At 45.1% G+C, this 12,873-nt stretch overlaps 1 long non-coding RNA gene across 1 annotated transcript; it reads left to right on the plus strand.

Moving 5' to 3' along the window:
* The first annotated feature begins 10,122 nt into the window (after positions 1 to 10,122).
* LOC311357504 lies at positions 10,123 to 11,393 on the plus strand. The gene is made up of 3 exons (XR_014637850.1): positions 10,123 to 10,242; positions 10,504 to 10,568; positions 11,222 to 11,393. It is a non-coding gene; the product is annotated as an uncharacterized lncRNA (long non-coding RNA).
* The last annotated feature ends 1,480 nt before the right edge of the window (positions 11,394 to 12,873 follow it).

Genomic DNA, 12,873 nt, shown 5'->3' on the forward strand with positions numbered 1-12,873 from the left:
GTATACAAACCTCACTGCCCTGTAACTGACCCTAGGCAGATGGGTCAGGCCCTCGAGTCGTGAATCTGCTCAAGGTTTCTTCCTATATGTATCTCCAATTCTAGGGAGTTTTTCCTCGCCCCTGTTACTCATGGGCTCTCTCTGAATGTTCAATACTCTGTAAAGCGCCGTGAGACGTGTAATGTTTTGGCGCTCTATAAATAAAATTGAATTGAATGTTAACTTGTGTATAATTCCCAATTTTTATTGATATATTTGCATTTTATTTATATTAAGTTAAAATTTAGTTCCCCGGCCCCATTCGTCTTTGTAAGGAAATGTTCTATTTTGTCTAATTTTAGGCAAAGTATAAGACAATACTTTCTTAACAGTATAATTGGAACCATGAATAAGTTGTTCAAGTAACAATATTCAAATACTAACATTGTTGGGTAAGACAGAATTTGGTTTTATTCTGAATCCAGTGAAACAGATTGGTGGTTTTAGCTGATATAAAAACTTTCAGGTGTTTATTTATGTTTAAGTATTTGGCAGACGCTTTTATCCAAAGCGACATACATAAAAAATACATATAAAACAATCACTCTAAACATAATTTAAGGGAAGAATGTAATACAAAATATCAATACAAAGTGTCAAGACAGAATAAACTCTGCTGCTGCAGCAACAGAGATACAGTCTATAAGTCCCTAAGATATATAGATATCTAATGTATGTATTATTTTTCCAATAGAAATCGATGAGCCTCTGATACTTTCACTGCATGCTTAAGACGTCGTAACCATAGGCGTCTTACGCTGGGGTTACGCCGAGTAGGCCTACCCACCAGTTTTCGTCAAGATTCACTTTGTACCCACCACTTAAAAAGACAAAAAACCTTGAGTTTAAATATTATGTATTATTACACGGCTCTTCTCAGTGCTGAACACTCCGTTCACTTGCATGGGCCTTTCCGACTTCCGGCGGTGAATTGTTTTTTGATAATTGACCGTTGCTAAGCACCTAATGACCGCTGTCAGGGAAAGCAAGCGAAGCAAGCCACTTCCGCTTCGCATGGTAGTACCATGGACACACAGAGCGATCACCTGTTGAACTAAATGGATGTGGCAGGCGACACCACGGGATGCATCTGCAGACCACTGCCACATAAATAAAGGTAAGACGCGATATTTATTGCTTAAAGACCGGGTAAACCAAATTCAGTATTTTTCTTCTTATCATATTAATTAGGCCTTAAATGTGTCCCTCAAAACATGTAAAAAATATTTTTCCCATTCATCATTTCCTTGAGGAGCTAGGCCTCAGAGAATGTTCTGTGTGCAGGTTTAAAATGGGCGGGTCTACATCGAAGACCGCTTTACGTAAAGCGGTCTTCGATGTAGACCCGCCCCCTGCTGCCCTCTAGGTATAAATACATTAACCGCGCACTAGCATTCTGTGGTTTCACCCGTCTATGGTTTTACCGCTCACGAGTCTGGTTTGAATTGTCAGTTTGCAGCTAGCTTGCCCGTTATGCCTCTTCAACCTCGTTGGTGCATCTTCCCTGGATGCCACAGTGGGAAACGTAACGTTAACGGTTCGTTTACTTTATTTAAGTTTCCGACCGAAGACGGTCTCTCTCCGGTGATGGGCGTGGTTTCCTGGCCTGCAGCGCACACGCCCCCACCGTCCTGAGCCAGGGATTACTGCTCATTTTTCATCAACTTTGAAGCATAATTTTATATACTTCGCGATTTTTTTAGTCCTTCAAATTTGGCAGGGTGGTTAATAATATATATTTCCTGTGGTATTATAAACTCAAAACCCATAATTATTCTTGGTTTACCCGGTCTTTAAGGTTTGCTGGTGCAGTGGGGAGGTCTTTTGTGTTTTTTTGCACTCAAGTGGTCGGCTGTCTTAACTCTTGCAATTGATGTTAGCCATAGCCACCAAGTAGCCTGACTTATCCACGGTTTGCGTTCGTACAGTATTGGGTATAGTGGAGATAACGATAGTGGAGTAATCAGTGGAATAACTGTGGTGGGGAGTGCATGAGTTTTGGTCAGAATGCCTGATTTAGATTGGATGGATGCATGTTGTGAATTGAGAACAGCCAGCTCATGATGTGATACAGCGTTCAGCTGTCAACACGTAGTTAATTTCCTTTCTTTGTTTGTGTTGGTAGTTTAGTCATGTCATGTCACGTTGTCAACATTGGGTACATGGAGCACAACATAGTGGGTTGTTTCCACCGCCCTGTGATGCTTTGCGCGAATTGTGGGCTTTACTGGTTACTACGAGATCGATGTAAACAATCGCCGTCAGTCATTCATTCATTACGATTTCAACCAATTATTTAGTTTTGTCCGGTTGTAAGTAAATCTTCAAACGGCACACGTTGTTTCCGAGCTTTTTAAAGCCATAATTGCATTCAGCGACAATATCCAGTGATGTGCTCAGCCTGCCAGCTGATCAGCTACAAACACAGCGGAGGCAACCCGAGTGGTGTTCCATCAACCAGGCTGAACGCAAAGCCGGGCTTATTCCGCTTAGCCGGGCTTCTTTCAGCTGGAGTTGCGTTCCATGAACGTCACTTAAGGGAATCTCCGCTAAGTAACCATGGCAACTTATCCGACCAAACTAACCTGAGGGGTGTTCCACAAAGCCGGTTTTATCACTTACCCAGCTAAGTTAACCCAGGGTTAGCGGCAACCCTAGGTTTTCCGTTCCAAAATGAACATGGTATGTAAGTTGCTATAGAAACATATGCTCTCAATCAAACCTGGTCGGAGCAGGTGCCCAGAGCTAGGCTCGTTCAGAGCCTAGCTCTGGGAACCCCTGCGGTCGGGGTCGGGGAGGAAGTTTCTCCTTCCTCTGACAGATGTACTTAATGCAAGTCACTTTGGATGAAAGCGTCTGATAAACGCCCTGAATGTTAATGTCAACATGACCACAGTCATATTGCCCTCTGACCTCTGACCCTGGCTCTGCTGCGACCCCTCAGGTCCTCCAGGGCTGCTCTGAGCCGGTGGAGCTGGGCTCGGCCTGCTCCGACTGGTGGCAGCAGAGCCTCTGTCAAGGCCCCGCTGAGCGGGCCTCATCAGCCAGGTACCACCCTGTCCCTGGTCCTCTGGAGTACCTTCTGTAGGAGGGGGTTCTCCTCTCCAGAGACCACCCTCTCCCTGGTCCTCTGGAGAACCTTCTGTAGGAAGATGCCACGCTCAGTCAGTAACTTAAATCTAACAGTAGTCTATGAGTAATACATCAGTGGTAACCACTGTTTTTGGGGTATATTGCGAAATTGCGCCAGCTGGACATTCTGTGGTATTGGATGTGTTTGAATAAAATACATCCAATACACGGAATGTCCAGCTGGTGACTCCACTGAGGCTATAGTAACGATGCTCTTAGCGCTCTACGAGTGCCCCTGGAGCCCTCGTTAGCTACGAGGGTTTTAACGATGTTCGTTACGCAACGATGCTTTCGGGAAACGGGTCTGAAAACTCTACGATGCTCGTACGATGAACTTTACGACCCACTTAGGCTAACGATGCTTTCGGGAAACGGGGCCCAGGGTTGATTCAGGCAGCCTCACCTGGCCCGACCCACACTGATTGAGTCTGATCGGGCTGGGCGAGGCTGCACAACTGTTGCACATTGAGCAATCAATTAGTTAATTAGCTAGACCAGCCCCCAGCCCGCACACACTCCGGGAGATGTCCTGCCTGGCGACATGCAGCACCAGCACAGCACACGCCCACAACATGTGTCATCGTTTAAAGTGTACATTCTGGGTGTTCTCAGAGACGATGGACCAAGCGTCCCTCAGGGATGCTGTGTCTTATGAACAAATGCAGGTCTGTTTCTACATGTTGCCGTTTAAAATGGATTCCCCATTCCTCTACTCCTTCCAAAGTGTCCCACAACATTGAGAGTGCGTACATGTTATTGATTTCTAGATTTCTGTATTCATGAGTTATTATTATTTTTTTTTATGGATCGAACAGTGAAGACAGACAGGAAAGTAGACTGATACAGAGAAGGAATAATATCGGCATAATGTGGGTCCAGAAGCCATGCGGTCAAGGTCATTATCGTTTCCATACCAAATAAATACTATTTGGCTCAGTACTGCATGAAAATGTGCACAAAACCAATTTTGCCCTACCCTTATTTGACTGACACATTTTACTACACATTTGCCTAACAGGTTTGGTTATATATCGGAGGCCATGTAAATGGCCTTTTGTCTAGACAAATTTAACTTTCCAGTAAGTCTGGCGGGATCAGTCTTGGATTCGCTCAATTAGTTTCACGTTTCCATTTGGTCATTTAGCTTCATGTAAGCGTTCATGCAAAGCGTCCTTCAAGTTGGGCTGAGATACGCGCATACAATCTAAATGTATTTTTCTGAATCTCCACACACGGACACAGAGTTCACCAATGTTTTTGTTTGGGTTAGTAACCTGCTGTTTATTGGTCAGAATCGTTCTCTCTGGTCCCTGTGTGATTGATCCGGTTTGAAGCGGTGACGGTTGGTTCTGGTCCGTTTCAGGCGGTCATCGAGGAGGTACTGGAGGAGAGCCCATAGGGATAGGGGACAGGAGCCAGGTGACCGTAGCCTAGGGTCAGAAAGGTCAAGGTCATCAACACATGTTCACTAGCCCTCCCCTCTGACCCTAGGGTCAAAGGTCAAGGTCATCAACACATGTTCACTAGCCCTCCCCTCTGACCCTAGGGTCAAAGGTCAAGGTCATCAACACATGTTCACTAGCCCTCCCCTCTGACCCTAGGCTCAGATAGGTCAAGGTCATCAACACATGTTCACTAGCCCTTCCCTCTGACCCTAGGCTCAGAGGTCAAGGTCATCAACACATGTTCACTAGCCCTCCCAAGAAGTTCACACCGCTCCGTTTAAAAGAGAACGAGCTCAATTTATAATTATTATTTGAATAATTACTATTATTAGTATTTTGATATGAAATGCAATCTATATATTTTTTTTTGGGGGGGGAAATGTACTGATTCCTTTGATTAAATAAATACAATCAATTCGTTTTTTTAATCTGTTTGTCCATGCATTGTGTAACAGGCAATAAATGTCTTCTTTATGAATTGGGTGTGACTGTACGGATATTTGATGTATGACTATAATGTCATCGCCTTGTTTTTGTTTGTATAAAATATGTACAGATATAGATTTAATACATGTAAATGTTTGACTAATATATTGGAACACTGTTCAAATATACAATATAAGAATATTAAAGTAACAATATAATGTATTATTTTATTAATGTCATTTGAAACATTTAGTGTCATTTGGATTTCTGTACGTTTTGATAACTTCATCACTTTGACAATAAATATATATATATATATAATATCTGAGCTGATTGATTTTATTATTTTTTATGCCGTTATAGCATTTCTATTTTGTGAATAAACAAACGCAACTATAAAGACTTTCATAGTTGCATAATTTGCCCAAATGTTGTAATTTGCATATTTAAGTTAAGTACGTTGTGTTCTATTTTTTTTATGTTCTATAATAGTAATTGTATCAATACAGTTATAGTTAATTAGTTATGTTACACATTAGGCATTTATTTTTTTTATTATTTTCATCAAAAGGAAATACACCATCATACGGTGTAATTTCATACTTCAATCAGCATACAATTCCTGGTAGTAACAGTATTCCTCTACTCCATATGGTTTTAAACCACACTCACACATCCACATAATATATACCATTTATTCCCACTCATCCACATATCGTTCACCTTTTAAACACACAAACCCAAACACACACCCACAGTTTGTAACCCAAACCCACCCACCCACTCCCACCCCCGCTCAACACACACACACACACACACACACACACACACACACACACACACACACATGGCGGCGCACACCTGCATGTAGTTCCGCTGATTATTCGCTGATTATTTCGCGGGTCTCGGTGCGGATCGCGCTGCGTCTCCATTGAGCCTCACTGTGCTGCTGCTGCTCGCGCGCCGTCAGCTGTTGGCTCCACCACATCAAACAGGTTAGATTGAAAAAGACGCTGAGCCGTCTCCATTACACGGTTAATATTGACGTTATTTTAGTAGTTTAACCGAAACATGGTTAGAAACGTCCGGTTGAAGTTATAAAAGTAACTAATGATCCGTCTGGTCCTTTTGTTTTCCAGGTTGACCGTCGGGTTAATTAACGAACACTTTTTGAAGTAAAACGGCACGCTACATCCGGACCTGCTGTGAGTAGGACATTTATTTATAATTTATCTTAATTGTTTTTTACTCTAGGCCTACTTGATAAGTTGAATAATAGTAGTTCTGGATGTATGTCGTCGTAAGCTGTTTTTAATTGAGTTAATTGATATTTTTCGCCGGGTGACGCGGCTGCAGATATTTAGCAATGACTCCATGACGGAGTTGGCGGCGGAAGACGTAGGGGGGCGGGGCCATGACGTCACACAATGACTCCGCACTCGGTTACCGTCGTAGTTAGATAGGAAAAATAACTTATTTTAATAACTTATTTGGATTTATTGGATTAATCACTAATTCACACACACACACACACACACACACACACACACACACACACACACACACACACACACACACAAGCCGTAAAACTAATCTCGTTGCTCTCCTTCACAGCTCAAGAAGAAGAAACAGATTCTGTGAGTATCACGATCGAACCACGAAGAAGAAGAAACTGAACTGTAAGTCACAACATTTTCTTTTAATGCTGTGGGCTGACAGCGTTTAGTTTGAAGTGGTTCTCAGGCCCCGCCCCACGTAGGCCCTGCCCCGCCCCACGTAGGCCCTGCCCCGCCCCACGTAGGCCCTGCCCCGCCCCACGTAGGCCCTGCCCCGCCCCACGTAGGCCCTGCCCCGCCCCACGTAGGCCCTGCCCCGCCCCACGTAGGCCCTGCCCCGCCCCACGTAGGCCCTGCCCCCTCTCTGGCCATCTCTGGCTCTCTCTCTTCCCCCCCCCCCCGTTCTCATGCCTCTCATTCGTCCCTAGCAGATACTTTATCCGTCCACTTTCCTACTACATTCCTCATCATTGCATCACATCCCATGTGTGTTGTCCTACTGATAAGGGTGTGTGACTGACTGACCAGAGATGCATGCGAGGGTTCTGCGCTGTTTGAGGCCTTCAGTTGTGTAGACGTTCCCCCTCAGGGGAACCTAGTGTTTAAGAGGCCGTCGTCACGTCAGTTACATGAACTGGAACGTCCTTCAGGATGGAGACAGGGACTCCTCAAGGAGACACACCAGGGGGTGAGATGTGAGGGCTGTCCCTCTCAGCAACTAGAACCCAACCTGGTTCCGGCACCTGAGAACCACGGAGCACGTTCCAACGTTTCCCTCCCTACGCTTTGAAGCCCTAGCCCCCCCACCACTGGTCTCTGTCAAACCCTCCACTGGTCTCTCCTCTCTCAAAGACCTACAAACCCAGCGCTGGTCTCTCCGTCAAACCCACCACTGGTCTCTCCGCTCTCAAGTACCTACAAACCCACCACTGGTCTCTTCTTAAAGACCTACAAACCCACCACTGGTTTCTCTTCTCTCAAAGACCTACAAACCCACCACTGGTCTCTCCGTCAAACCCACCACTGGTTTCTCCTCTCAAAGACCTACAAACCCACCACTGGTTTCTCCTCTCAAAGACCTACAAACCCTCCACTGGTCTCTCATCTCTGCGGGGCGATGGCCTCCGTCGCCCCCGGTCGATCTAAAGGGAGTCGGGTTCAGATTCCCAAATCTGGAGAGGCGGAGATAGGCGCCACGAGGCGTCCAGTGCGGTAACGCAAACGACCCCGGAAAAGCTGGCGGGAGCCCCAGGAAGAGTTCTCTTTTCTTTGTGAAGGGCAGGGCGCAAAGACCTACAAACCCAGCACTGGTCTCTCCGTAAATCCCGCCACTGGTCTCGTCTCAAAGACCTACAAACCCAGCGCTGGTCTCTGTCAAAACCTCCACTGGTCTCTCCTCTCTCAAGGACCTAAAAACCCACCACTGGTCTCTCAAAGACCTACAAAACCTCCACTGGTCTCTCCGTCAAACCCTCCACTGGTCTCTCAAAGACCTACAAACCCAGCACTGGTCTCTCCGTCAAACCCTCCACTGGTCTCTCAAAGACCTACAAACCCAGCACTGGTATCTCGTCTCTCAAAGACCTACAAAGCCACCGCTGGTCTCTGTCAAAACCTCCACTGGTCTCTCCTCTCTCAAGGACCTACAAACCCACCACTGGTCTCTCCTCTCTCAAAGACCTACAAACCCTCCACTGGTCTCTCCTCTCGTTTAGCTTTGTATTCCTTTGAGTATTGTCATTGTTTGTGTAAATACACAATCTAATAACTGAAAATAAAGAGGTGTGATCTTTAACCTGGTACTGGTCAATCTTTGCATGTCATTGGGCACTACTTCATGTGAGGGGCAATCGTTGCCCTGGCATGGGGCACAAAGTGTGAGCGGGGCAATTGTTGACTTTGCACGGGGCATTAAGTGTGAGAGGGGTGATCTTTAACCTGGTACTGGGCACCACATGTGTGAGGGGAAATTTTTCTACTTCTACTTGGCTTGTATTACCTGAACATTTTAATTTTCAGCTATAGGAGGATGCTACTCTTCCTGAAACACCCTTGAGTGTCATTTGGTCGGATGTTTCTGATGACTCAAGTCTGTGGCCTAAATCAAAGAGGATAACAAAGTGGGTGTTCAATACAGCAAGAGCATGGAGCGATCTAGCATCTGGATCTCAATTCGACCTTTTACACACTGGACAGGATGACTTGAGTGTCATGCAGCTTGGACTGTAGTGACTGAATCATGCAAACAATGGGAAGCGACAATGGCTACTTGGTACAATGGATGATGGACTAACGGCATTCCGAACGGACAGAATCGGATGAGAAACCAACCAACTAACTGAAGATGGAAGATGAAACATTCTGCAACGTGGCTTCCCTACCTAACCTCAACATGGACTGCTGGCAAGCCCTCTGGATCTCCTGTACTCCTGCCCTGAGATCCAAGTATTTCTCGGGCGGAATTGGAAACCATCTTGGAAACATCCCAACTAGCGTCCCTGTCGAGCTGCAGTTGTGCGCTTCTTCAGAAGAGGTGAAGAAAGCCTCACTGGGGCTTCAAGGTCTATGAAGAGGAACGTTGAAATGTGCGCCATGATTCTCTCCTGTAAGAGCTGTTGTATTCTAGTCGCCGAGAGGGGGAGCCTCACAGCCTACCCTTTAGTGTTTCTCCTTGGGGAGTCCCTGTCATGGTCTTGACGGACGTTCCAGGTCATGTAACTGATGTCACAACAGCCTTTTGAAAACTTGGTTTCTCCTGAGGGGGAACCTCTACAGAACTGTAGGCGTCAGATGGCACAGTATCCCAGCATGCATCTCTGGTCACTCAGATCACACCCTGATCAGTAAGGCAACACTCATGCGATGTGCATGTGATGTTTTAGAGAGTAGTAAGGAAGTAGACAAAAGGCATGAGAACAGTTTGTTATTTTGTACTGTTGTCAGCCTTGTTTATGGGTGGGAATTATTTGCTAAATGGGGGGGATATGAAATGTAGTCAATTATTTGTACATGAACCAACAGCAACAAACTACTAGATCTGCTCAAGGTAAGTCTGTTGGCTGTATTTTGCAACAAGACGACCAAAGCACCCCAAGATCTCCATCGTCGTTCCAGCTCAAGGTAAGGGGCTCCTGCGGGGGGGTTGGTAGTTAGATTCGAGACCGCGATGTGCATGGGTCTATAAAGATGCTGTCTGACTTCACAGGATCTCCTGGACCAGGGTGGACCAGAGGCTGAGGACCAGCAGGTGACCAGATCCCACTGGACCAGGTATGGGTCACCAGGGTGGATAATAATAATAATTATTATTATTATTATTATTATTATTATTATTATTATTATTATTATTATGTGAATGTGTCTAGTGCTTTTCTCGCACTTAATTATAATGTAGGGTAACTAGATCCCCCTAGACCAGGCATGGCGTACCAGGCTGGACCAGAGGGTATCCAGGAATGGGGCACCAGGCTGGACCAGAGGGTATCCAGATCCCCTTGGACAAGGAATGGGGCACCAGGCTCGACCAGAGGGTATCCAGATCCCCCTGGACCAGGAATGGGGCACCAGGCTGGACCAGAGGGTATCCAGATCCCCCTGGACCAGGAATGGGGCACCAGGCTGGACCGGAGGCTGTGGACCGGAGGGTAACCATAACCAAACACTTGACACCTGGAGGTTCTTTTTAATTATTTCAAACGATCGTAGAGGGTCTTCATTCGTTTTTCCTTCTGATTTTTCATTCTGTGAATTTTAGCCAAAGCTGTGATTTGAAGTAATTAAGGTCACATCAGCTGCTACTACTATAGTTTATCCAGCGTACATCAAGGTGGACACTAAAACGTAACAGCTGGTCACACTTGGTAACGTAACATCACCCTTTTAATGTGTGTTTGTATTGTGAACAGATTAAGCTGACGACCCACCAGGAGCGAGACGAGGACTACGATGGGACTGCTCAAGTCTTTGGAAGGTTAATACCAACAGGTTTTTTTTTACATCGTTTCACCACCAAAGCTATGCTGTTAAATTCACAGAATGTTTTACTATATTCCTGAATTACAAATTCCCAAGTGTGTGCATGTTTCATGTTGAAGTTTAAAATTTGATTTGATTCAGAATGATTTAAACAAGGTGTCCAAAGAATAATAAACTACTACCACTGTGTTTCTAGTGTAGAATGCTCAAAACAAAAGTATTTTCTTCAACACAAATTATATAAACTAAAAAAATCATGGACAAAATTATGGAGGAGGAGCCACCTATCTGGAGGGAGACCCGGAATCTGGTTAGCCGCCTAGCTGGACATCGTTAGCCTCCTAGCATAATGGATATAGTTAGCTTCATAGCATAATGGGTATTGTTAGCCTCATAGCATAATCAACATCGCTAGCCTCATAGAGTTATCTATATCATTAGCCTCATAGTATAATTGATATTGTAGCATAATTGACATTGGTAGCCCAATAGTGTAATCAACATGGTAGCCTCATAGCGTAATCGACATGGGTAGCCTCATAGTGTAATCGACATTGGTAGCCTCATTGACATTGTTGGCCTATGGCTAGCAACATAGATTATGCTACGAGGCTAACAATTTGTGTTTTTCCTCTTGCAACATTTCAGTGACCCACTGACGGCGCCTCGTCGGAGCTGGACGGTGGAGACTTCAGATGCAACTTCTACCTCGCAGGACGTGACTTAAGGCACGGGTTGTCAAGGGTTCCTTCGCGGGTTCCTCATGGTTCAGTGTTAGGGACAGAGTTAGGGTCAGATGGTCTCACGATGAACCATTGTTTTTTTTAATCACATCCCAGAATTGTTTCACTGTGTGCACAGATGTTGAAATGTATACTGATGTTTTATGATATAAAATCATTTAAAATGACCTGGTTGTGTGGCTTGTATGGTAATTTTTATTATACACATGCATGTTACCCTAATGAGGTAAGGTTACCTCTCCCCTCCCCTATATCCTAACCTCCCCCCCTCCCCCCCTCCCATATCCTCTCCCAACCTCCCTCCCCTATACCCTAACCTCCCCCTCTATACCCTGACCTCTGTCCTCCCCATACACCCTTACCTCCCCCTCCCCTGTCCTCCCCCCTCCTTTACTCATACCTCCCCCCCCCCCCCCCCCCTCTAACCCTAACCTCTCCCCTCCCCTATACCCTAACCGCCCGCCTCCCTTACCTTCACCCCCAACCTTACCCTAATCCTCACCCTCACCCTTATCCCTAACCCTAAACCGAACCTTAACCATAGCAGCGAATATCAAGCCAGTAAAAGCACGTATGATATTAGCTAACTAGACAATCAGATGGACAGTGGCTATACAGTATAGCTAGTCTAGCTTTCCAACCCAATTTTGTGTAGCCCACCTTCGTGAAATGTGTGATAAACAGGAAAAGGTCCTGCCACACTTACCTGACAACTAGAATGGGGTATTTTTTGGGATTACTGTTGAACTACTGTGTTCACCTGGCTATGAACTGAGACTTGATAAATCATATCAATATATAACATTTCTTGCCTTTTCTCTCTATAGTGTAACACTATAGTACCATTGATACACTTAATACTAACCATCATGAAACGTATAGCAATACTAACCCACTCTATATATATCTCTCTTCCCCCATTACCAGTCATTAGCCATCCTTGTATTTGGCCCTCATCGCACCTGAAGTCCCATCCCTATGACTGCCCTACCATCGCCTGTTGCTGTCCCCTTGACCGGATTCCTGGCCTGCGCTGCCTAGCGATCCACTACTGCCCTATGACAATTCCTAATCCCTATGACAATTCATCCCTACACTAGACTATTTGAACTTTCTGACACTAAATGGGATTCATGCATTATCATACTGGTAAGGTAACCATCCCACCTCTTTGTAACATACACCCCAGGTGGCTCTAAACACCATGTTCTATTCTCTACACCTAACTAACCTATTCATTTATCATGTATACAAACCTCACTGCCCTGTAACTGACCCTAGGCAGATGGGTCAGGCCCTCGAGTCGTGGATCTGCTCAAGGTTTCTTCCTATATGTATCTCCAATTCTAGGGAGTTTTTCCTCGCCCCTGTTACTCATGGGCTCTCTCTGAATGTTCAATACTCTGTAAAGCGCCGTGAGACGTGTAATGTTTTGGCGCTCTATAAATAAAATTGAATTGAATGTTAACTTGTGTATAATTCCCAATTTTTATTGATATATTTGCACTTTTAATCTTGCTGAATTCTACAAGGCAAATATTAAGTTAAAACTTAGTT

Source organism: Micromesistius poutassou (genome assembly GCF_964030765.1).
Source record: "Micromesistius poutassou genome assembly, chromosome: 13".
NCBI lineage: Eukaryota > Metazoa > Chordata > Actinopteri > Gadiformes > Gadidae > Micromesistius > Micromesistius poutassou.